The 27,176-nt window shown below is 40.4% G+C and overlaps 1 protein-coding gene across 2 annotated transcripts in view; it reads left to right on the plus strand.

The window, feature by feature from the left end:
- The window catches only part of SCFD2 (sec1 family domain containing 2), a 340,493-nt gene that overhangs the window by 11,081 nt on the left and 302,236 nt on the right, over positions 1-27,176 (plus strand). The gene's annotated exons all lie outside the window — the stretch shown is intronic.

The following is a 27,176-nucleotide window of genomic DNA, read 5'->3' on the forward strand; positions in this document are numbered from 1 at the left end:
ACCATATGTCCAGAAAAATGGAAGATTATGGTTTTAGTGCTATTGAAATATATTCTGAAATAATAATCCATATATATATACATGTACAGTGGTGGGTGAAATAAGCTCCTGATAGAGGCAGGATTTCAGTTCTTCAGGTTAAGTTTAATTTTTAAAACTAAAACAGTCCAAAGTAAATCAGAACAGATAAGCCGGGTCCTGCTGTCTGGCCCTTCCTAAAGCCTCTACCTCACAAGATTTCTGTGCCCAGATAGTGAGTATCTCTAGCTAGGTGTTCCAGCTAGCTGGGGTGGAGAGCTTCCTTCCAGGTTCTGTCTCCTTCCAGCTCCTGTGGGTCTCTTAACTGACTACTTGCTGGTATTCTGCCTGAGAAACAGGTGACTTGCAGCCTATCACCATATCCCTGGCTTCAGACACCTCACTGGCAGAGGGAGCTAATTAGGCACAGGTGGGGCTAAGATCACCTTTCTTTAAAGGCCATCCCACTCTGTGGTAACACACAAAAATAACAATGACATTTAAAAGAAATAACTTTGCTTTGCTTTTCCTGTGTTTAACTCAGAACTAATATTTTATTTTTTTTGTATACAGTGCACCTAACTTGAAATTTCAATGTCTAAATATAGTCATTTATTTGTGAATTGCTGTGTTACAACAGCTTCTGTTACAGTATGAAAACAGAGCATAAAATATCTATCTATCTAGCTGTGTTTTTCTCTTATGGAGTTATACCAGTCTTGCTCAGCATAGTGCTCTGAGAGTCCTAGGGTAGGGAACCAGTATCTTAGGTTACTTCCCATTTCCACCACATCCCCTCCTCATGTTGGAACGTGATTTTCTGGGAGAGCCTATCAAGTGTGTTTTGTTCCTTCTGGGCTGACAACTTTTGGTTCCTGCCCCTCTCCTCCCCTTCCCGCCCAGATATTTTGCAGAGGACTTCTCGATTTCCTACACTTCATCCTATAACCTTTATTTTATAGGGGTCTTCTGTGCCCATTACCTTCTCCCCACTCTCACCCCTGACTAGCTAGGTGCTGCTGGGTCCAGCTTCTGAAGCAATGCACAGCTGTATGTTTCTTCAGTCTGTTCCTAAGGGGATAGAGAGGGATACATTTGCTCAGCTACGTGGACTTTACTGCTCTGATGACTGGGTTAGCAAAAATAAACAATTTGTTGGATCTTCACCAACCATTTTTGAAGGTGCTAATTGGTCTTTTGAGTTTTGCTTTAAGAATGTGGTCTCCTCACACTCTAGGGGCTTGTCTACACTGGCACTTTACAGCGCTGCAACTTTCTTGCTCAGGGGTGTGAAAAAACATCCCCCCGAGCACAGCAAGTTTTAGCGCTGTAAAGTGCCAGCGTAGACAGAAGTTGTCCTCCCAGTGCTGGTAGCTACACCCCTCATGGAGGTGGGTTTTTTAGAGCGCTGGGAGAGCTCTCTCCCAGTGCTCTGTCGCAACTACACAAGCCATGTTAAAGAGCCACAGCAGTGCTTTAACGTTGCCAGTGTAGACAAGCCCTAGGAAACTGCTCCACTCTGCTGAGTTATTTTAAAGCAGATTCTGGGGTGTCTATTAGCACTTTTTACACTGCCTTTGTTCTGTGGTTTGCTGGAAGTGCTTGTGTTATTTGTACAGCCATGTTTATATCTCTATATCACTCACAACTGGAGAAGTACTACGTGGCCTGAAAAAGTTCATGTCTCCAAATCAGAAGGCTGTTCTGGATCATTCAGGTCCTGTTTATTTAATCATTTCTACAAACTATGAAATGTTTGAAGACAGTTTTCAGTTACTGTTGGCATTTCCATTATGCTGAAAGTAGTAAAATCTGTGACATTGTCAGAATGGAAGTCTAACTATTTTAAACCAGTTTGTATTCTTCTTCAGCACAGGTCTGTTTTAACGGTCACATTACAGCTGTTGACCAGTGTGAAATACCTACATTCTTCTGCAATACTTAAATTGATTTATAATTCCTAACGATGAGCTCCCATATTGATGGTGCTGTGAGTGATCTCATGCTTCATCAAAATGGCTGTTGCCAGTGGTAGCAAGCTCAGAAATGCTAGTTGTAATTAAAAACTTTAGCACACAGATATAAAGTACAGTTTATGCATGGCAACAAGTGATTCTCTGCTTGTAAATTTTCCAGTTACTGTGCGGAGTGAAGGTAGCAGAACCTCTGTCGGGGAAAGAACTAGTAATTTAATGTGGCACAGCAGTGGACAGAGTGGCTCTTTACACAATGGCTTGGGAATGGTTGTGCCAAATTCAGTGGCATTTCACAAATGCTGACTTCTATATTCAGAAAATTTTCAAATACTTAAAAATGTTTTTTTCTCCCCTGAGTTAATATTCAAATATATTGTGGTAGGGGAGGAGGAGGAGAAGAAATGTTGGCTCTATCCACCCAGCTTGCTGTCTTTAACGTTTTAAAAGAATGTTTCTCCAACAGAAACATCTGGGCTCAGTTATAAGGTTAGCAAACAGAATTAATGAATAATTTATGGCTGGTGTGATGAAATAAAGTAAATAAACCTAAGGAAATAATGGGCTTCTTTAAAGATTTAAATGAAAATTTAAATGCCATATGCTGCTTAAGTTGTTATACTTTGAAGGTGATCTCTTGACGAGGAAAAAATTCAAGAATTCCTTTTTCAAAATTTTCAATTTTAATAGTGTTAGTAGTACAAAAAAAACGTTTGAGGAACAAATGTTGTATTAATATAATTATGGACACATTGCTGTTCAGCATGAATGGCTGCTAATCAAGAAGTATTTTGAAAAGAGCCCAAGACTCTTATGAGTTAAAGAATGAAACAATTTATGGAATGAGAACTAAAGGTATCCATATTGGATCAGTACTATGTGCTTCTCCATATTTTTTATGCAGAAAAACTTTGCTCTTTCAAACAAAGAATGTATAATAAGAGCAAAATAATGGTATGATGGAAACAGTTGTAGACACTTTTAAAAATGAAAGGCTGATATTGATGGCACCTTTGTGTTAGCATTTAGATGAGTTGTAGAATGCTTTTGGAGTCAAGTTTGTATTCATATCATTTCAGTTACCTTTCTCATTAAAGACCATGGCAGTTCTTTGGGGGACGCTTTATGTTCTCTTTGGATGAATATCTGTGATTCTGTTGACTTGAACCATTTGTCCACTTGAGGGCAGAATTTGGTTATTTATCTCAATAAAAAAAAGTGTCAGTCTATCTGTGGCCCCCCATTACCGTAGTATCTGATCACTTCACATTTTTACATTTATTCATTCTCACAACATCCTGGGCTGTATTACAAGGCACAGAGAGGCCACGTCTAGACTACGCGCCGGATCGGCGCGTTAAAATCGATTGCTCGGGGATCGAAATATCGCGTCTGGTCTGGACGCGATATCTCGATCCCAGAGCGTGCTTAGATCGATTCCGGAAGTCCAGCTAGACGACCGGACTTCCGGATTCGACACAGCGAGCCACGCGGATCGATCCCGCGCGGTGAAGACGGGTGAGTAAATCGATTTTAGATATTCGATTTCAGCTACGCTATTCTCGTAGCTGAAATTGCGTATCTAAAATCGATTTAATCTCGTAGTGTAGATCTGGCCAGAGGCTCAGTGATTTGTTCAAGGTCACACAGAGTGTGTGGGAAAGCAGAGACTTGCACCCAGGTCTCGCAAGTCCCAGGCTAGTGCCCTAATCACTGGGCAATGATGAGCAAGAACAAAGAATACTAACTAACGTGGTGCTGAAATGTGGGAAATTTAAATGACACGTTTTATTATTCAACCATATCTTATATCATGTGTTTTCAGTATCAAATTAGACAAATTATAATCACATTGGTTATACATATATAAGTGACTTCCTGAATACAGCTTGTCTTTCTTATCCCTCCAAAACACTTGGGAGCTTGTAAATATCTCCTGTGTATACATTTTGGACCAGCTTTGTGGTAGAATACAACTCAGTAAAGGGCCAGACATTTATGCAGAAGATAAACAGTTTTTATAAAACATGAAATGGGCCATTAGCTACTTGCTGTAAATATTTTGTCCATGAAAATGCAAAAACATACTCTAATACATTTAACATTTGGACTGCTGTGCCTAAAGCAATTCAATAGGTAATAGTAGCTAAGGTGTCTAGACATTTTTGACAGGGCAATTAGAGTCATTAAATCATCTGAGTTTGCATTGCTAAAAATAACAAGCTGAAAATGTGGTGATCTTGTTCATTGGTGTGTGATTCAGTAAACCTGGAAGTGCTGACCAGATGTTTAAAATACGATACACTGCAAAACTTTCTATTATTTTTCCCCCATATAAAACATTGGCAGTGGAAACTTAATCATCCACTGAGAAACTTTGGTAGATTTTTTTTTTTGTTGTTGTTTGTTTAGTCAGTGCCTCATACTCAAAGAATATGCTGAAGCTGAAAGCATGTCTCTTCCTCAGTTCTAAAAACAGTAATGCACCAGTTTAACTTTAGGCACATATCTTTGGATGGTGTGGGGTGTACATGTGCATGTTCATTTGGTCTTAAACAGTTAACATTTTTGTTTGGATATGTACTCTGATCTTACTGTAATTGTAAATCTTCACATTTCAGAAAACACTTGACTTGTTACAATTTAAACTAGTAAGAAAAGAAATCCAACTCTTCCATTATATTTACGTTCTTGCAGATGATGTGGTAATAAGAGTCATGCAGCATACATATGGAACTCCTCATAACCTCAGAGGCAGTTTGAGTGCAGATCTGGGGCAGCATGTGGCTCCAAAATGTCCTAGATGGCTTATGGTCAGTATTGGTGCTGGTGGTTTTTAAGTGTCCTGTTAAAAGATTTGAGCATACTAATGATGATAGTCCTTGTCATAGGATACTGGTCTGGGCATGAGGTGACCTGGGTACTAATTCCATCAACTCGTTATGTGTCCTTGGGCAAGTCACTTAATCTCTTTGTGCTTATTTCCCCTCACTGTCTGTCTTGCCTATTTGGATGGTAAGCTGTCTGGGACAGAGTCTGTCTATGTGATTGTCCAGTGCCTTGCAAAAAGGGCCCCTGATCTCAACTGGGGTTTAATAAATAGTAGTACTGGGACCATAATTAACAGTAAGTTATTGAAACTCTCTTTGCCTGTGTTTATTTTTTCATTTTCTTTTAACATTGCATTGTTTGCAAATCTTAGTTGTGTGCTTTTTTTAATGCATTCGACTTCTTATTGTTGCTGGAAGGATAAAAAAGACTATATTAGAGCTACTGTGATACTTAGATATAAGCATCCAACAATCATACATAATGTAAATTAATGAAGATAGGCTTAATTATTCTTGCATGGTGAAGAAAAAGAGCAACCAGTACAGCCATTAAAAGAAGAAAAATTTCTACCAGTATTGGAAAAACAAAACAGGGGGTGGAGGGAAAGCTTATTTCCATTGGCAGGGCATTGTTTCAGCTATTTGTACATACATGCTTTGTCCTTTTGACATATGTTCTTGAATATAGTTTAAAAAATATGAGGCACTATTTTTCTTTAATGCTGAATAAGTATAACACACTGAACTTTAACAGTCATATGGGATAATGGTTTCTTTTTGTAATTTTTTTTTCTTTTTTGGCATGTGAGAGAAAACTTTGGTTTTCAGAAGGTAAATCAGAATGATTGTGTTTTTGAATGAAAATTTGTATTTCATAATTAGAATAATTAAATTACCTCCATAGCAAGCTGATGATATCTGGTTTCCTTAGATCAGTGCTTCTCAAAGTCAGGCCACCGCTTGTTCAGGGAAAGCCCCTGGCAGTCTGGGCCAGTTTGTTTACCTGCCGCGTCCATAGGTTTGGCTATGGACTGCAGCTCCCACTGGCTGCGGTTCGTTGCTCCAGGCCAATGGGGCTGCACATTTCTCAGCCCGCGCCACTTTCCGCAGCCCCCATTGGCCTAGGATGGCCAGTGGGAACCGCGATGGGCCGAACCTGTGGACGCGGCAGGTAAGCAAACTGGCCGAAACTGCGGATGCGGCAGGTAAACCAGCCCGGACTGCCAGGGGCTTTACCTGAACAAGCGGCGGCCCGACTTTGAGAAGCACTGCCTTAAATTATAGTATAATAAAATCCAGATAGTGCTTAATTGAATATTATTGTTGAATGATGGAGGGTGAAGCTGCTTTAAATGTAAAATATATGTGTATTCTTGTATCCATCTCTGTATTGAGCTCTTCCTCTTTTATCCATTGTACAGGCTTGCATTTCATCAGTCCAGCGCTGCTTGGATTTTCTGCCTGTGTCCTATGCATTGGCAGGCAGAAATTCCTCTTGAGACCTTTTCAGTTTTTTGACAGTTCCCCCTGCTGGAAGATTTAAGGTACTGCATTCATGTTTGGAAACCAGTATCCTGCTTCAGAGGGGTAGCCGTGTTAGTCTGAATCTGTAAAAGCAGCAGAGAATCCTGTGGCACCTTATAGACTAACAGACGTTTTGGATTATGAGCTTTCGTGGGTGACTACCCGCTTCGTCAGATGTAAAGATAATGAAAAATGTAATTAGCCACCAAAGCTGCAAAGTTAAACTAGAATCCTTTCTTAGGAGATGAAAGTGCCAGTTTTGTTTTCTGAGCAATGAATGGTAGACAATTTGAATCTTTTCTTTTCACCTGATAAGATTAAGAAGGAAAATTAAATCATATGCAGCTTTGTCCAGTGAAACACAGCTAGTTATTACTCTGAACCTTCATAAAGATACCATTCTGGATGTATCTAGCAGTTGAGGTGTGAAAACCAAGGGAGGAGAAACTGGTTCTGTAGTTGGCAAGCCATTCACAGTCTTTGTTCAACCCTGAGCTGATGGTGTCAAATTTGCAGATGAATTGAAGCTCAGCAGTTTCTCTTTGAAGTCTGGTCCTGAAGTTTTTTTGCTGCAGGATGGCCACCTTAAGGTCTGCTATAGTGTGCACTTCAACCTCCCTGGCCACACACACATTTTCATTTTCAACTTTAAGATTTTCCTTGAATTCTGCTTCAGGACTACCCTGATTCCAGACATGATAATGGCCTTTTTAGCCTCCCTCCCTGTATTAGCCAAAAAAACATGAGTGCATGTGGGTATTTACTGAAGAATTGATAAAAAGAGCTAAAGGAATTTTCTGCTTTCTTCCCAGCAGTAGCAGAAGTTGCAGCAGATCCAATACTTAAAATCAAAGGTGCTTTTCCTTTCAGATCTATGTTCCTGCAACTCCTTGCTTCCTCCCACCCTTCTGCCTGCAGCAGGATGACTCTGTGGACCATTTGGAGTTCTTTTCCAGAGACAGGACTTGTTTTTTTAGGATTTCTCTGTCAACTTCTCCTGCCTCTCCAATTATCAGAAGTCAGATGCCTTCTAGGAGGAAGTATCTGGTCAGTCTGAGGAAACAAAAATGCCTGAAGGGATGGTCCCTCATTCCCTGGATATTAGAGTGTCTGGCTTTCATCTATAAATTCTGTGTATCCCATAGTGCCTAGAACCCTGGGCGGGCCCTAGAACCAATGCCCATCTCTGTCTCACAACCCTTTGTAATCTCCCATCATCTGTTTGCTCCACACAGATATTGAACAGACTTCTAGTCCAGGGTCCCATACAGGCCTGAAACCTTGATACAGTCATTATCTAAATAATCTTTTTTACTTCAAGATCTTGCCTTCCTAATCTCCTCCTCAGGACCCCAAAAATGGAAATTTCGGACAGTGTGGCAAAGTTGACCTCTTCAGGACTTTGTTCATTCCATAGATCTTAATGATGTCTAACTGTAGTCCTTCTTTGCCCTCATCACGAGGACTACCTGTGCTTTCTAACTGAAGGGGGTCACTTCTGTTTTCTGCTGGTGTTCTTCAGCTTCTGGTTCCTTTGCTTGTAAAAAGGTTCAGTAAGTTTCAGCATCTCAACAGAGTATTTCTCAGCACTCTACAAGTGTCAACTCACTAGTGTCTTCTGATGATCAGCATGATAATAGCATTGCCCAAGGCCATATCTTTGTCTTTTGGAAAATTTTCTCATCAATCATTGGAACTTTCAGAAACAAGTTATTTTCTGACCCTTCCTCTATCAGTGTAGCTATCACTTGTTTTATCTTTTCACTTCAAAACTTATGAAGGGCAAGCCTCTGACTAATTCACTGGCAATTAGAATAACAACTCACCCCAGGTTATTGGGGTGGGGGGCACAGATGGGCTCCTCTATAGTTCAGAACAAACTGTTATTCTGGGAATCCCAACGTAACACTAATTTCCAGGAGTTGCAGGTGGTAAAGAATGCAATATTTAATTTGCTCCAGAAATTTTCCCCCATGGAAAGTGACAGGAAATATCATAGTGATATATTTGAACCTCCAATGTGGAGCAAAATCAAAAGCGTGAGTCATGAAAATGAGCTCTCCTACTGTGTCTAGCACAACAGGGTCTGTCCATCAAAGCCATGTATGTTCAAAATAAAAGCAACAGACAAACTGATTGTCATAGCCAATGTGAGCTGGAATCAGAAGAATGGAAACCAAATCAATCAGATTATTGAGAAATGGTTCTTTCTTCAGATTAACCTATTTGTAAGTGAAAGGAATATTTGCAATAGAAAGGAAATGAGATTTTTGTTCCTGCCGCTGAAGCCCGGAGGTTGGTGATTTCTTTTTCTTGGACAGAGTGATTTATGCCTTTCTTCTCTAATTTCGAAGGTAGCCAGTACTATCAGACAGTATTTAGCTGGAAGGAGGATGTTTTCTATTGCTTGTTGTTTTCTACGAGTACTGGACTGACAGAGGAGAAAGTGTCTACACGGAACAAAGATATAATTAACTTCCTTATCTGTAGTTGTATCTTCTGTAAGTTGGTATCCCTTATTCGACCAGAACTCACCACTACACTGCCAATGAGCTGGCCAGTGGAACCATACAAATTCTCCGATTAAATAACTATTGTGATGTCATAGTGTATGCAGCAGCCTATAATTCACCAGGTGTAACACTGAGTATGAGACGCAGAGCATATTTGATTCACAAGGAAGACCAGTTATCTGCTTAACCTCTTGTTCAGAAAAAGTGATTTCATTAACTGCAAGTTGCTAAAAACTTTACTTGGTCAAATCTAGGGTGCATGCCATATTTTTTGTATGCATGTATAATATACAAACTACATGCCGTTTTGAATTTATACATTTATAGAAAATGGAAAATGTCTTACTAATACATATTATCAATACACTTTTGGCCAAGATTTTCAAAAGTAACTAATGATTTTGGGTGTCCCCCAATGGATTGGTGCTCAGCACTTTCTACAAATCAGGGCCCTTCAAAGCATCTCAGAATCACCTGTTAGTTTTGAAAACCCTTGTTCTTCATTCACTTGTGAATTAGGGAATAAAATATAGGTATTTATGCTTTAGTGCTTCATAGCTATATTTCTTTTTGATAAAATGCGTGTCATGGAATTGCCTTTCTGACTTAAAATAAAGAAAAATAATGTTCCTCCCAAACGTCTGTTTATTGATCCATCCACAAAGAAGTGGTAAGCTATTTAAAGACTCTTCTGTGTGTGGACTCTAGCAGCATTTCTTCTAGAGGTATGGAAAAGATCCAGTTCTGTTCATCCATCTTTAACCAGCCTCTCCCTTCCTTATTACTATTAAACCTGACTTGAAAATTCTGTTTCTTTTGTTAGTTCTTTAAGGTTTTTCCCTTAGATATTTTATATTCTCAGTTATTACTCAGATGTGGCAACACTTTCTTTTACCTCTTCATAATTTTTAGGGAGCAGGAGGGGTTCATACCCTTACAAAATTATTTTAAGCAGCCAGGATGGGCACTAGGGTTTGTGTAATGTTCCTATTTGTGTAATTTTGGCTAATATTGTAAGGTACTCTTCAAAGACTAGTTTCCACTCTTTGTATGCTGCCTTCAGGTTGACATGAAAATTCCAAAATGCAAGTGTACCTATCAGCCTTATTACATACTGTGGAATTATTCCTTGGCTCTTCTGCTAGGTACAAGAACAGCCTGTGTATGAGTGGAAACGTGATTCAGAAGCCCATACAGTAGAATAAACCTGCTTTCTCTCAAAAGAGTAAAAGATAATATAATAAACTAATGGGAAGAACACATGAAATCATCTTATTTTGATGGTTTGGGAAGGAAAACAAGAGTCTGCCTCATAGTTGGCAACTTGTTTTGTTGCAGTTTTTTGAAGTATCATTAAGAGTCTCTCAAGGTTTTTTTTATAAACTCAAGCTTCAGTGTCTGCTATTGCAAATTATGCAGGCTAAAATTTAAGTTCAAGGTGTGAAACATTTATCTGGCACTTAGTGGTTTGAAAACTAAGCCTGCTAGCCAGGCTGCAAAATACTACACTGCCACAACTCCTACATTTAAAAAAATTATTTAATTCCAAGGCATTGGCAATCCCCTTCCTGTCTAATACGTAGCTTACTACATCTCTCATGTTTTTGTTAGGTCTTCTTTCTCTCTGTAGCGTCACACTTTTTTTCTTTTTATGTTCCTGTAATATAGCAAAGTGATGTTTTCAATGTGCCTCATTTTTTTCTTTTTCCCTACATTCTTTTACTTTCTTTACTCCCCACATTTTTTCTTCTGCCTCTTCCTTTGTATTTTCTGTCCCTCCACTGTTCTCCCTGAAATCAATCATTTCTCCCTACTTCTCATTTCTAATTTGTAAGACCCTTGTAAGGGGCAGGTACTTGTGTCCTGTGAGGTGCTTAGCACACTAGTTGGTACTATAAAATACTTTATAATTGCTCTCTCTCTTTTCCTGTCTTCTCCATACCCCATAACCTTTTTACTAGACACCTAATTTAATCCTCTGTTTTATAAAATGACAGGTCCCTCTGTCCAGTGACAAGTCAGGTCATTTTCCCCATTCCCACCCTCTAGGACTGGGCTGCATTGTGGGCTTCATACCGGGAAGCTGTCCCTTGACATTTCTCAGGGATACCATCTTCTGTAGTCTCTGGCTAGTAGATTTTTGTTCAGTTTGAAACGTCCATCCCCTCTAGCCAGGGAAAAGGAACCTTCTCCCTCTTTCACCGCATTCGCATCCCAGATCTGTGAGAATAATGATGGTCTGTGGACCTTTCTTTAACTGTCCCTCAGCCTCTGAGTTCTAGTTCCCAGTCAGTAGCTCTAGTACCTGCTCTGCTGGTGGTGGTGGTTGCTTTCCCAAGATATACCAGAGTGACATTGACATGATTCTTGTCAATTTCATAGCTGCTCCGCCAGATCCCAGTAACAGCAGTGAAAATTGACAAAGCTTGCAAAGCTCTGAGCAGCTGCAGAAGTACAAGGACTGTCTGTCTTCAAATTTTGGAAGACAGCATTGCATTGGTTTGTACTCAGTTCATGTTTGGAAGGTTTTAATTGAATCCATGAAGAATAGAATTTTAGTCTTACAGACTTTAAGGCCAGATGAGACCATCATGATGATCTAGTCTGACTTTCTGTACATGGCAGGCTACAGAATCTTATCCACCCACTCCTGTAATAGGCGGGGTTACTGAAGTCCTCAGATCTTAATTTGAAGGTTCCAAGTTACAGAGCCTTCACCATTTTCTCTAGTTCAAATCAGCAAATGACTCCTGCTCCACTCTGCGGAAGAAGGTGAACCTTCCTCTCTCTCTGTCCCCCCTTTCCCCCTGCTATGCGATATCTGCCAATTTGACCTGGGGGGAAATGCCTTCTTCACCCGAAACAGGATGATCTGTTAGACTCTGAGCAAAAGGGGGAGACCCACCAGCCAGACACCTGGGAAAGAATTCTGTGTAGTAGCTCAGATCTCTCCCCATCCAGTGTCCCATCTCTGACCATTGGAGATATTTGCAAATAACTTTCTTTCTATTTAAAAAAAAAAAAATAAGTCCAGGTTCTGGAGAAGTTTGGTACTCAACCAGGAAAGATTCCAATTCTCTGTGGGAGAGTGGGTATTTCAGGCCTTATTTAAGTTGTTCCCCTAATGTATTTATTTAAACAAAATAAGTGTTAAGCCATTTTTAATTACCAGAAACAGCAGCAGAATATAAAATGTTGATAGTTTAACTTTTAGTCCAAGCTGTAGATATACAATTGAGAAGCAGGAAATGAAACTTGACAGTGAAACTTGCAGGTCATATTACTGACATGAGGCCATGTCTTGGCTTCAAAAACTTTTTACAGAGGCTAGAAATTACAAAAATACTGATTAAAAGGAGCTATGCTTTAATCATAGCAAGGAGATGGTGGATATGAGGCTAAGTGGCAACATCCCTCAGTCGTCTTCTTTGTGTGTAAGCCTTCCTTTTTCTTATCTGTCTGTACATGCATGCAAGCGCACATGCATGGGGGGTGGCACCAGAAGACAATGGCTCAAGTAAGAAAAATCTCCTCCAACATAGATTGTTGAAGACCTACATAAACCCAAATAAAATACAGATATCTTGGTGTAGGTCAAAATTCTGTCTTTTAGTCACTCTGTGGTAGGCACTATACATCTGGTCCTTTGTGATAGGATCTCCAGAATAGTGGATGATCTTATGCAATGTAGGTTATCTCTGTCTTCTTGGCAGATCACTCTGAGTATGAAAACAGTTATACAAAACAGAATCTGAAGTTAGTGTTTTAGGCTTTATTAGAGTGGATCTCAGTTCAGTTTGGATGGGTACAATCAGCCAGATTAGGCTTGCATGAGGTCTGCAAAAGTAAGACCATGATTTGCTTTGCAGTCCTAGTTTGTACTGCAGTAATGACATATTCAGCTTTGAAGTAAGTAAAGAAAATAAATACCAAAAGTTCTATGTGTAGAGGATCAGATCCTCAACTGGTATAAATCAGCATAGCTCCATTGAAGTCAGTGAGGTGCTACACTGATGCTTAACAAATTTAAAATAGTAGAACTTTGTAATGTAGAGCCTGATTTAGATTAAATAAATACATGAATTAATCTTTGGGGGCTCTAAGTCTCTATTACTAGAGTAGTTGGATTGGCAGAAAAAGTGTTTTAACAGATCAGTAACATAAAAATTCATATAAAGTTTGCGGTTGCTGTGTCATTTAGTTAAAGGATGATTTTGCCTTTTATGATGAAAAAAAATCCCCTTGCATTTAAACATGCAGAGCAGCTTCACGGGCTACAGTGGAATGAATTCCTAGCTGGGAGCTTGCTTCAGTAACTGCATTTAAGGCCAGAGAACTAGAGAGAGATCAGAGGGTCATGTACAAAAGGTGGCCTTGCAAATAAAAAACATTCAGAGGCAAGGGGATTCCTGGCATTCCATGGGATCAGAATTTCCATTTCTTGTTTTATACAAATAGAAGAGAATGCAATTTTAGTGTTCGATGAACATTTTCAGTCAGATTATCTGCTGCTTCTGCAAAAAGTGATCCAAAATATTAGTTTTACATGTATCCCGGACATCTATTGGATAACTAGCTAGCACATCTGTAAAAATGGACTTGGCACTCTGAATATAATCCCTGAATGTAGATTCAGTTGTCATCACCTCATTATAAACTTCTCTTTCATTGGAATTGTTTTTATTAAAATAACCTTCTGTGACAGTGTTAAAAGAGACCAAAGGTTATTTTAAATCATTATTATGTTACATGTAGAATTCCCAAGTAATACATATGTTGTAAGGATCAAAATTTATTTTTAGCGTAATTCATTTGCTTTGTCCAAAAACTAAATTCAAATCCCCTGACAAATGACTCCTTAATATGCACTTCCTGAAGAGTTACTTGGCAAGAGTTTTAATATGTCTTGTATTGTGCAAAACTTTTGACTTGTTAGCTTTCAGTTAACTAGACTCCTACAGTTATAACTCAGTCTGGTATTCTCTATAAAATTATCTCACAGTTGGTATGAATAAAATGTTTACAGAATAATTTCATTGGGATGAGAGGCAACTAGTAGAAACTTGGACAGGTCTGAAGTATTGCTTCTGAGTAAGGGGTTTTGCTGAGGTAGTTCATGCATGCTATCTTTAAGGAGTTTGGCCATAATGAGAGAAACAGGAGTGGCACTTTGGAGTTATGCCGGCGTGCTCTCTCAGTATTAGCAACCACTCTTGCCCACTATAATAATATGGGCCTTATGTTCTGCTTATCTAGAAAATGTACCCATTTCTCTTGCATGTGGACTTCACCATGCTCAGTCACATTTGGACTAGATTGCTTAAGGTTTGTCAAATTGTAGCCTCCAGTCCAGCTGTTGTAGAAAAAAGCTGCTCACTTACTCCTCAGAGTAGGAGGAAGGGGAATCTGTTATGACTACAGTTGCAGTGTACACTAATGGCCCATATGACATAAGGAAAAAAATCAGATATGGGCAGGATATTCCATAATCATCCTGTGCAGGGTTTCTTGTATTTCCCCCTTAAGAATCTGGTGTAGTCCACTGTTGAGAACAGAGAACTGGACTACTGGTTTGGTGTGGCAATTGTTGCATTTTTGTTAACTCACTTAAAGGTGAACTGCAGTGCTTAAACAATGGTGATGATTTGTACCCTTGTTTTTTCTCTGCTCCATAGTGAATAAAGTAGGCTGTTGCAGTTTCAGGGTATCCATTTTCCATGGTCCATTCCAGGAGAGGAGTCTCCTCTCAGGTCTCCAGCCATTGCCTACTCTGGGCAGGGACCCTTGTCCCACTCCCTTCTGACTGAGGATTTTTAGACTGCAAAGCTCCCTGCCTCACACCATGATATCCCCAGCAAGCCAGTGACTGCCTAATGGCCAGTTCCTGTGCTTTGCTTTCTCTCCAAGGGCTATGAACAGAGTGTATTGCCAGCAGTTACAAGTTACCACGCAGCTCTTTTTAAGCAAGCACTACGAAGGAAACATAGTAAAACAATAAACAGTGGGGCCTAGTAGGTCATAGTCAGTCTAACCCTTCCTAAATGGCTGGGGCCTTCCTTGGACAGAATGTCCTACCCATTTGCTGGATCAGGTAGAAGGCCCTGAGTCAGTTTAAACCCAGTCTTTAAAAATAAAAATCAAAAGTCCTTTCTTTGTTGTTGGTCCCTGGAAAACCCAGTTTGAACCAATATATACAAGCATCTCCTTACCTCTCTGGGGGTGTTTTACACCTAACGTGATTCACTTTAGGCCCCCCCCTCACACACTGTTTTTGGTTTCTGGAGGAGCAGTGATAACCCTCCTTCCTGGAGTTGTATACAGTCCTTGTCTCACAGTGATAAATAAACATAATACCATATAGTCCTGAAAGATATTGCAAAGGATGGGAGGGAGGAAGGGGAAGGACAGCATAGCTGTATATTCTCTACTGAATAATATAGGCCTCAGGATTTTTACAGTTTGTTTTTAAACATTAGAAATATCCTGTCTACATTTCCCTCTTTTTGAGGGAGAATTCCATGGTCTAGAGAACCAATGGATTTTATGACATCACAAGAGACTGACATCTGAGAAAAGAAGGAATTTTTAGGGTATGTCTATACTGGAAACTTGAAAGCACTGCCACGGGAATGCTTCCACTCTGAAGTGTGAGTGTGGTAATCTACCTCCATGAGGGGATTAGCTCCGAGCACTGGGAGCATGGCTGGGAGCCTGTCTACACTAGCGCTTTAACGCGCTCAGACTTGCTGTGCTCAAGGAGGTGATTTTTCACACCCCTGAGCCGGCAAGGTAGAGCACTATAAAATCTAAGTGTAGAGAAGCCCTTAGTCAGATTTTAAAGCGTTTTTTCTATCCATTTTTGCTTATACCAATTTAATTCAGATGCCTGACTAACACTTGAGAGAAAAGCTTCCTTTGCTGAAGATTCAGTTGGGAGGTGAGAATGTTTCTCACTTTGCACTTCAGTCCTCCAGTAGAAACAGAAAAGTCAATTTTAAAAATGATTAATATGTCTTTACTGCCCATAATGTGGAAGACACCTTCCACTCACACAGGAAGACTTAGTCCTTGCCCCTGGTCAGTTTACCGTATAAGAAGACAAGCAGGCATGAACATAACTTTTATATACATTAATAGAACAAATAAACATTACCTGTACCTGAGTGCCTTTCAATCCACTGGTTATTAGTTAGTCAATTTCTTTTAGTTATCATAGAAGTGAGTCTTGAGGAAGAATTTGGAGGATGAGAAGGTAGTTTTGCAGGATGAGAAGGTAGTGGCTTAGGGTTCAGTTCAGGAAGGGTGTTCCATGCACAAGGCAGCACATAAGAAGGTGGAAAGATTGTTGTGGAAGAAACAGATAAGGTTAGCAATATTAGTAGAGTAAATGTGGGAAACAGACAAGATAATAGAGAAGAATGGATAAGTAGGGAGAAGGGAGGTGTATCTCTGTCAAGGTTTTTTCCCCCACTTTTAACTTTAGCATCCAAAAAGTGGGAACCTGCATGATCACTTTTAAGCTTAATTACCAGCTTAAATTTGGTACGCTGCCACCAGCAATAAATATAGTGTTTGGCACACTTCTGTTCCCCCAAAACCTTCCCTGGGGAACCCAAGACCCAAACCCATTGTGTCTTAAAACAAGGAGAAATTAACCATCCCCTCCTTTTCCCCCCACACTTTCCCCTCCCTGGGTTGCCTTGGGAAGCTTCACACCGATCCAAACTCCTTGGATCTTAAAACAAGGAGGAATTAATCATCCCCCTCTCCTTTCCCCCCACCAATCCCTGGTGAGTTCAGACCCCATCCCCTTGATTTTAAAACAAGGAAAAAATCAATCAGGTTCTTAAAAAGAAAGCTTTTAATTAAAGAAATAAAAAGTAAAAATTATCTCTGTAAAATCAGGATGGAAAATGCTTTACAGGGTATTCAGATTCATATAGACTGAAGGACTTCCCTTCCCCCACCCCCCAGCCTTAGATTCAAAGTTACAGCAAACAGAGGTAAAAATCCTTCCAGCAAAAGGAAAAGCATTCACAAGTTGAAAGAAAACAAACATAAGACTAATCCGCCGTTCCTGGCTATACTTGCAATTTTGAAACATGAAAGACTGATTCAGAAAGATTTGGAGAGTCTGGTTGTACGTCTGGTCCCTCTTTGACTCGAGCGAACAACGAACAAAACAAACAACACAAACAAAGACTTCCCTCCACCAAGATTTGAAGGCGTCTTGTCCCCCCATTGGTCCTCTGGTCAAGTGTCAGCCAGGTTCGCTGAGCTTCTTAACCTTTTTACAGGTAAGAGATGTTAACCCTTAACCATCTGTTTATGACAATCTCTAAGGTTAAAAACAATTTATGTTTAAAATCCCCAAAGCCATTTTTTACATCCATAAAAGGTGCAAATAAAAAACCCTAAAATCCTCTTCCTTTGAAGTTCACATTTAAATAACTCTGTGTACTGTCAAAGATGAGTTATATCCTCCAAGCGGTATTTTATACAAAAAGCATCTTAATGACTGGTTTCTACCGAAATTCCAAAAAATGCAAACTAACAGTATGTCAGTCTTCTCTGAAGAGTTTTCAGCCTGAGGCTCAGATGTGGAAAGCATTTCAGTCTCAAGTGAAGTTCATTCCTTATTTCTAGCCTTCATTATTGTTGTTGTTTCTTGCTACACAATGAAGACTTACCTCTTGACTGTAGATGAAGAGAAGACACACTGATATGTAAACAAACAAAGCCCTTCCCTCTCCCTTTCTCCACTGAATATCACAGGGTCCTAAAAGCCCTAATATTAAATTTTCCTAGGGTTCTGAGATTAAAAATAGTATTAAAGTGTGATGTTTCCTTGTAATTTATACTTTTTTTATACTGAACTTTGTTTATATTACACTGTCACCTTGAGGCCCCAGCTGAGAAGGGAGTCCTGTTGTGTTAGGCATGTACAAATGCATAATAAGAGACAGTCCCTGCCCTAGATAGCTTACAGTCTCCTTTGCAATCATTTAAAAATATGTACGCAGCCTGTGGTAAGCAAGAAGGTTCTTGTGACACTCAGTCCAGATTATTCTTTTAAGCATGGCAATTTATTTTCTTTTCAGATAGAGGATTGCATTAATTACTGTTAGTAATGAATTACTGCTAATTGGTAGTACGTTGGTCAATGTTGTTTGCTTGACAGATCAACTTCATTGTTGTCACTTATACAGAGCTACAGCTAAGTATTTTTGCATGCAAAAAAAAAAAACATTCCTGCCCCGTTATATATATTTTCACTGTTGTTTCTATATTTCTTCCTATAAAATATAGTTTCTTTGATAGAATTCCATAAGAACTCGACCCATTTGCTCTGATATAGCACCACATTGAATAGTCTAATTTCTTTAGGGAGCTCTGTCATCTGTCTTAAAATGTGCCTGTCTAAAAGATGCCAGTAACACACTCCAAATCCTCCAAATTACAAATTCTGCTTCAGTTACTGTATGCTGGCTTCTTCCTTTTGTCTCTTGACATTCCTGAAAGGGAAGAATATAGACCACAAATACTGCCAAAATGGCTCACATGTTAAGTGCTTCATATCATATGGTTTGCTTACATTTCACCTTTGTTTGACCTTGAAGTTTACAGGTTCAAGTGAATATTAATGGCCTTGGGAACAGCTAAACTAAACAGAACAGAAAGGCGGCGAGAGCTCATAGTTCACTAAACTACTGTATGATGTATGGTGTCATTGAACTGTGCAATTTCATTTTTGTTTAACATAGTGAAATGCTCTGTTGTCTACAACGTTTCACCTCATAGAGCAGTGGTCCCCAACCTTTTCGTCTGGTGGGCGCCAGACGAAGGACTGTGGCGGCGGTCGAGCATCCGCCGAAAAGCTGCCGAATTTTGGCGGCAACACCTCTTGATGACGTCGCTTGTTGGCGGCAAGTGGCATCATTGAGAGGCGTTGCTGCCGAATTTCGGCGGATGCTTGATCTCTGGCCAGGACATAGGCGCATTTAGATGGTATCCGCGGGCACCGTGTTGGGGACTCCTGTCATAGAGCATCTTTTATTTAAGGGATTGCTGAAACTTGACCACACTTCTTTAAAAAAATAAAAAAATAAAAAAATAAAGTTGCATACAAATAAGTTTGGATACTCTTTAAGAAATGTTTCAAACAGCATTCAGTGTGTATTATGCATTTTTCCTTTTTTTTTTTTTTTTAATGTTTGTGGGTTAGATTTGAACAATGAAGTGTTTTGCCTGAATATAAATGCTTTATTTCTGTCCAAATAAACAGATTTATAATCACAGATTTATGACCAAATTCTAGGGTTTACTTTGTGCCAGCCCTTTCATTTTTGGAATAATGTGCATTTATGACTACTCTTAGAATGTATAATATGGTTCCCAAGATTGTTTTTCTAGGATTCTTGGTTATTTTTCTTGTTGTGTGTTAGCACAGACCAACTACATTGAGTCTCACACTGTTACTATTGATGTTGAAGGATACAGTGAGCTGAGTTTGAAATATGTGTTATTCCTTAGACAGCTGGGTTATATCTTGCACATACAGCAATTAACATGTAAAGTTGTTCCATGTCACAGAGACTAAAATATATCTTAAACTTTGGCATTCTAAAGCCTAGGAACTTCATGTGTGTTTGTATATCTGAGCACATTCTTCTAGATCAGTATTAAGTAGGACTGTGGTTAAGATGCTTGTCCTTGCAAATTTACAAGATGCTGGGTTGCAGGAGATGATTGATTAAAACTCCAGATATTGGTTTTGTTGGTGGTTTGGCAAATTATGAACTTGCTTAGAATGTTGGTTGACCATAGCAGATGAGACGGCACACACATTCTACCTCATATGTGCATCTATCTGTAATATAGATTTGAGAGACAGCTGATACAATCAGTTTTCTAAGAACCTGATAAACCTTACCATGCTGTGTGATATTTTTTTTTCCCCTCTGGGGTCTTCTTTGATATGCATAGAATCATAGCCAATCTTTTTGCGTAATTAAAACGTCAGTTTTTACTTTATTACATTCCAGTTCACTCTCTGGACAAAAATATGCCAAATGGAGTCAAGTCACTTCATTAATGGTTACCTGTAAAGCAAGAATTGTAAAATATTGGTGTTCTGCAGTGAGGTTTGGGTTAATCAGAGATTTTTCTAGGGCATTTCAGGATTTCTCACTCTGCTGTGCTTGGAAGAACCTTTTGAATTCTGTTTGTTTTCAAGTTCTCCCACGCTCCATAAATGACAGGGAATACATTTTTTTGGAGTGCAGTGGTCAGTTTTGTTGGAACACAATATTTTACACAAAACAGAACAATCTTTTAACTTAATGTTATTTCAAAGTAACATTAAAACAACACCATAACTCTTGCATAGTCCTTATCTGGCTGAAACACAATTGTGGTTTTATATTTCTCAGCATCACTTAAATGTTTTGAGAGTACCTCTGTGGAAAATGTATCTCCTCACTAGTATGAGTGGACTCTGGCTACTTTGCTTATAACAAGGTGGACCTAAGTCTTCCGGAGAGGATCCTCGACAAACTGAGACAATATTTACCTTTTAAAAAAATCACTGGCCCCACCCATGGAGTGTGTGATCTTCCCCACTCTCCCTCCAATGATATTCAGCAGCCTGTGTGATCTTCCTCTAACTGTAGAGATGATTTGGGGGAAAATACAGAAAGTTAATTCCATCAATCACCTTTGAGATGAGGGACTAAACATGCCAGTATAACTAACTTATGTAAGGCCCCCATCTTCACTATATATTTTACTGTATCTAGGACAGGTATTTAAGGCAGTTCTACCTAAAACACTTTTTTTATGGCTATTTAGAAGGTTGTTGTCCTAACTAATCTAGAGCATAGTTTTAAAACTTTTTTACTCCATTCATGCTTTCTGGCCAAACTATGATAGAAACCATTTTAACTGGGTCTGTATTTAAGCCATTTTAAACATTATACAAAATAAATAAATGAGTACAATAATATATGCGGGGTTGGGGGGGAGAGTGTTTTAGTGTTGGGCATACGCTACTTCTTCAAGCTAGTCCAATGTGTATTCTGCTGTGGAGTACGCCTGTGCTCCATGTGCCTCAGACTGGAAAATTCTTCCAAGCAGTGTCTGTTAGTCTGTGCCTGCACACCTGCTCTCCTCATGCTCTGCACTGAGGGCATAATGGGAGGGGTAGACCATCCACTGCTCCTGTTCTTTCTTACCCCCCCAAACAGCCTGCGTTGGAACCTCCAGTGTCCAGGTCATCTCTTTTCTCTCCAGCCTTCACACCTGTAAATATTTCAAAGTTTTATCTTTAATTACAGTGTTAATCGTTTTAGTGTGTAGTTAGTGGTTAGTTAGATTTTTCACCCTCTGGTTCCTGATATGGGAATTAGATTATGCCCGGAACGTGGGCTTCAAAAAACATGTCTCCTGCCCTTGCACCTTCTCAGTCAGTGCTGCTTATACTGCTTTGGGGAAGTGCGTATCTCCAGCAGGTGCAGTATCTGTCATTCATTCCCTAGCTGGACTTGACAGGCATAGAAATGCCTCCTTAAAAAACACCTCATGGAAAAGCTATCAGGCTTCAGTCAGAGCCAGGTTCTGTGTGATCTAATAAGGAGTCATACAATCTTTGCCCTCCAAGAGAGCCACCAGAGCTTCCTCCTGACCCAACAGAAGAGGAAGAATGTGCTGGATATGCCAATACCAACAAAGGTGTTTACATGTACTAGCCTCCACTTTAGAATGTTGAACTATCCAACGCTGTTGACTAAATACAATTTTCTAAACTACTCAAAATTCCAAATTTTAAGAACAAGCTACCTCAGCAGGACAGGGCTCAATTTCAGGCCCTTATCAATGAAGGCATGTTGGTGGCCAGAACTTCATTGCAGGCTGCAGTTGATGCAGCTGACACTGCCTTGAGGTTGGTGGCAATTCCATCAGCATTCAGGAGTTGTGAACCACTGTTGATGCTGTTTCCACCCAATCTTCCCATATCCTTTCGTGGCTGTCTACTCTTTTCTCACAGCTGGATTGCAGTAACATTGGACAAGTTGATGTTGGATATAATCCATTCTGGTTATTCCATCAAGTTCCTCTCCCTATTCCCTCAAAAAAAAACCTTCCACATCTCACTTCTGGGGCCATTCTCACTAGGAGATCCTTCTCCAGAAGGTGGAATCTGTCTTCCAATGGGGAGCAATAGAGTGATTGCCTCTTCAACATCAAGGAAAAGGGTTCTCTACAAAATGTTTCCTAGTTCCCAATAAGAAGTGAGGGTGGAGGCTTATTCTTCACCTGTGACAATTCAACTTTTTTTTTTCGTAAAATAAAATTCTGTGTGGTTACACTATCGTTGATAATATAATCTTTGGAAAAGAGCATATGGTTCAGATCTCTCAGTATGGAAGATACCTACTTTCACATGGACATTCACCCTACCCACAGAAAATACCTCAGATTTATGGTGGATCCCAACCATTGTCAATACAGGGTGCATCCATTTGGCTTAGCAACTGCAGCAAGGTTCTTCATCAAAGTGTTTCTAATAATAGCAGCAGAATTCATATGGAGCAGCTTCACCATCTTCCTCTATTTAGATGGCTGGCTTCTCATGGGCAAGACATGCTTAGAAGCCCTTGCACTTTTGTTTCATCTTGTATCATCCCTAGGAGTCTGTGGGTATGTCTACGCTGCAATTAAAACCTGCAGCTGACTCAGGCTTGGGCTGCATTCAGAGCTCTGGAACCTCCCACTTCACAAGATCCTAGAGCCTGGCTCCAGCCCGAGCTGAACATCTACACTGTAATGAAACGACCCCTTAACCCAAGCCTTGCAAGCCTGAGTCAGTTGACACAGGCCAGCAACAGGCGTTTATTATTATTATTATTATTTATTAGACATACCCTGTTTGAACATGGAAAAGTCTACCTCAGTGGTCCCCAAATTGCAGCGTGCCCCACTAGAGGGGGAATGTTCAGGGAGGAGTGGTGAGGCCCAGGCCTCGAACTGCAGCAAGGCTCCCGGCTGCAGCTTCCAGTCATGGCTCTCACACCTGACCCTGGCCTTGGCCTCTGTCCGCAGCCTATCTCCTGGCCCCGCTCCCAGCTCTGGCTCCGCTCCCAGCTGCAGCCAGAGCGCTAGCCTTGGCCCCTGATCCCACTCCTGGCCCTGACTCCCAGATGGGCGCAGACAGATTACATTACGGGTGAAGGGTGGGGTGTGACATAAAAAGTTTGGGAACTACTGGTCTACGTTGACTCCGGCACAGACTATAGATTTTATAGGAGCAACTCTAGACTCAGGGTGATTGACAGGTTTCATGCCACGAGTAACATGATGGACCAGGTTATGCACAACCCTCAAACATAGGTTTGGTTTTGTCTTTCTCTCTTGGGGCACATGGTATCCTGCAGTTACATTATGCTGTTCACCAGACTCCACATCCATTGCTTGCAGGCTTGGCGCCGAACTTTGTAAATACCAAACAGGCACAGCATGAGCACCATAGTGACAATTCCCACCACAGTTAGGGACTCACTAACTTGGTGGAAAGATCCTGTGAGTGTTTCTGTTTTGTTCCTCACACCCGACAAGACAATAATTACAGAAGCCTCCCTGCTAGGCTGGGGAGCATGCATGGATGGTCACATGGTGCAAGGCACTTGGGTGCACCAAGAGACCAGAATGCACGTAAAATCTTCTGGACCTCTGGGCAGTACATTTCTACCAATCATCCTGCCTTACCATGTATTGATAACGTCAGACAGCGTAACAACTGTATTCTGCATAAATAAGCAGGGAGAAGCAATATCCATTCCCCTATGTATAGAAGTTGGTTGCATTAGGGAACTGGTGTATCAAAAACCATATCATACTATTGGCAATGTACCTTTCAGGAACCCAGAGTTCATTAGCAGACCAGTCATTTAGCCACTGATTGCAAATGGGAGTTACACAGTTCAGTAGAGAACAACCTTTACACTCAGTGGGGAGCCCCCACTTGGAATGTGTTTACCTCTCAGGCAAAGCAACGTATATTGCTTCAGGGAAGCTCAAGGAAAACATTGCAGACGTGATGTTCTCTTAGTGCATTGGACAGATCACTTCAGCTTTGCCTTCACTCTCATCCTGCTATTACCTTAGGTTCTATGGAAGATTCAACTGTACAGGGCACAAGTCTGCCCCAAATGGCCCAGACAGTTCTGGTTTCCAAATTTCTTACAAATGTCATCCTGTCCGTCTATCAGCATTCGATCCTTCACGGGTCTCTTAACCCAGGAGGGTGGCTGAGTCAGGGATCCAAACCTGGATGTGCTTCATCTCATCGCTTTGTATTTAGATGGAAATCACACCTAGAAAGTTCTTGTTCTGAAGCGGTGGAAACCATTCTCAATAATAACAGAAAGGTCTTCACCAGAAAATGTTACCTAGTCAGATGGAAACATTTCTCTGGGCCCTGCAAAACTATGTATCTGTGGATATTCCAACTATTTTAGATATTTTTCTTACTCTCAAGAGGACAGGTCTTTCCCTTACCTCTGTAGAGGTTCACCTAGTGGCAATCAGCATCTGTCACCCACTGTCAGACAGTCACTCGATCTTTACTTACCCAGGAACAGCCTGCTTCTTAAAAGGTCTGATCAGAACTTTTCTGCCAGTAAAGAAACCAACCCCTGCATTGTGAACCTTAGCTTAGTGCTTTCAGCACTCACTAAGTCACCCTCTGAACCACGAGCTACATGTTCCATGTCCCTCTTGTCAGTGAAGCCTGCCTTCCTCATTACTTTCACCTCAGCCAGACAAGTAGGTGGACGCAATATTCCATAAGGGCAAAGTCTTGCTTTGCCTACACCTGAAATTCATGCCTAAGATAGTTTCGGAATTTCACATAAAGCAGTTAAGTCACTTACCTGTATTTTTTCCAGAGCTCCCTACCTCTAGTGAAGAGAGGAGAGTTCATTGCCTTGACTTGTGATGAGCATTAAAATTCCATCTGCAAAGAACAAAAACGATCTGAATGTTGCCTAGGTTTTTCATTGCAGTGGCAGAACAAGTCTGAGGTCAGACTATCACATCTTAGAGGATCTTTAAGTGGATCTCTGGCTGTAAGATATACTGTTATCAGTTGACACAGCTTCCTCCCTGACATTGCGTGTGGACTCACTCTCTAAGGGCAGACATGACTTCAGTGGTCTTGCTTCAAGAGCTAACCCTGCTTGATATTTCCAGGGCAGCTACTTGGAGTTCCAGCCACACATTCTTGAGACATTAAGCCTTAGTTCAAGACTCCCTGCAGATGCATCCTTTGGGGCAGCGGTTTTACAAGTGGCTATACCAGGGGTTGGCAACCTTTCAGATGAGGTGTGCCAAGTCTTCATTTGTTCACTCTAATTTAAGGTTTCATGTGCCAGTAATACATTTTAACGTTTTTGGAAGGTCTCTTTCTATAAGTCTATAATATATAACTAAACTATTGTTGTATGTAAAGTAAATTAAGGTTTTTAAAATGTTTAGGAAGCTTCATTTAAAATTAAATTAAAATGCAGAGCCCCCCGGACCGATGGCCAGGACCCGGGCAGTGTGAGTGCCACTGAAAATCAGCTCGCATGCTGCCTTCGGCACACGTGCTATAGGTTGCCTACCCCTGGGCTATACTATCTACATCCTTGCACCCTCCTCCCTCTCTTGCTTGTTAGTCACCCAGAGTGAAATAGATAGACATAGGAACCAGCACTCAAAGAAGAAAGGGAAGTTACTTACCTTTGTAACTGGAGTTCTTTGAGACTTATGTACCCTATCTGTGTTCCACTACCCAACCTCGTTCCCCTCTGGTTTGGATCTTGGCTTGATTTGCTGTAGAGAAGGAACTGAAGAAGCCGTCAGTCCCCCACACCCTTTGTACCCTCTGTGTATGGTACAAGGAGAGCAGGGGCAAGGCACGGACCAACTGACACTGCTTGCAAGAATCTTCCAGTCTCGACTGCATGCATGCATACCCCACACTGGAATATACACAGGGATCACACATCTCAAAGAACTCTAGTTACAAAGGTAAATGACTTCCCCCTTTAAAAGACTCGATGAAATCCTGGCTCCATAGAAGTCATTAACAAAACTTCCATTGACTTCAGTGAGGCCAGGATTTCACCCTCGGTGCAGTTATCTTTAAGTGCATCTTATGAAACTAAATATTTTTTCTTAGCTCTTAAGAAAATAATTTCCCCTTTATCATGCCTAATTCTTTTAAGATTAAGTACATTGTATGTTTTATTGTACATCCTTCTCCATACATGTAAATTTTCACCATTATGCTGTGCATGGTAATTTGTTACAAAATTAACTCCTTCAAAACATGATGTAATAAAACAATTAAAAAAAAGTAGTATAAATTACTTTAAACTTCAGATTTTCTGATGGTGGCTGGCACTTCCCAGTGTGTATGGGTTCTCTGAATATGCAGCTAAAGATAATGCAAGCAGACCAGCCAAGAGGAAAACTGCTATTCTCTAGTTAAATTATGAAAGTCTGTCTAATTACCTGTATTCATATACTCTCTTCATATATGGAGAACAAGATTCTTACAGCAAATTACCACTACAGGTCGGCTTGAAAATTTTTCTTGTTTATTCTTAACCAGCATACACTTGTAAATACTCCATTTCATTTGGGGAGAGTTGCAGTGCAGACCTATTTGCAGTGTGTATTATAACTTTTTGTATTTTATCTGCTAAATGCTATGAATACATTTTTAAAGTAAATGATCTGTACTGGATCTTTAAGAATCCACTAATTCAGATCTTGGTTTGTCTTTCCAATGCTTTCTGGAACAGAAAGCTACAGTATTAGCTGGATCTTTTGTCTTGTAAAGAATACCTGGAATAATATTTACTGATAATGAAGCTTGTGAACCCCAGGCTGGTAACAAATATGTAAGATTTTGCTTGGGGAAATTTGTAGCTGTTCTTTTGTGTTTAAAAAAAAAATCTATAGGTACCATTTACTCCTTGCACATAATTACTGCCTTAAGTTTCTTTTCTTAATCAGGTGAGAATGAGTGTGAGTATCTTGAATAGAACTGGCACCATTAGTGAGAGGAGGTAGTGGGTCTTCTGAGGGTATGGCTACACTTACATTTTTGCAGCGCTGGTAGTTACAGCTGTGGTCGTACAGCTGTGTAGGGCCAGCACTGCAGTGTGTCCACACTGACAGCGACCAGCGCTGCAGTGTGTCCACATCTGCAGCATTTGCAGCGCTGTTGTGAGTGGTGCATTGTGGGCAGCTATCCCACAGAGCACCTC

Source organism: Chelonoidis abingdonii, chromosome 5 (assembly GCF_003597395.2).
Source record: "Chelonoidis abingdonii isolate Lonesome George chromosome 5, CheloAbing_2.0, whole genome shotgun sequence".
Lineage (NCBI taxonomy): Eukaryota > Metazoa > Chordata > Testudines > Testudinidae > Chelonoidis > Chelonoidis abingdonii.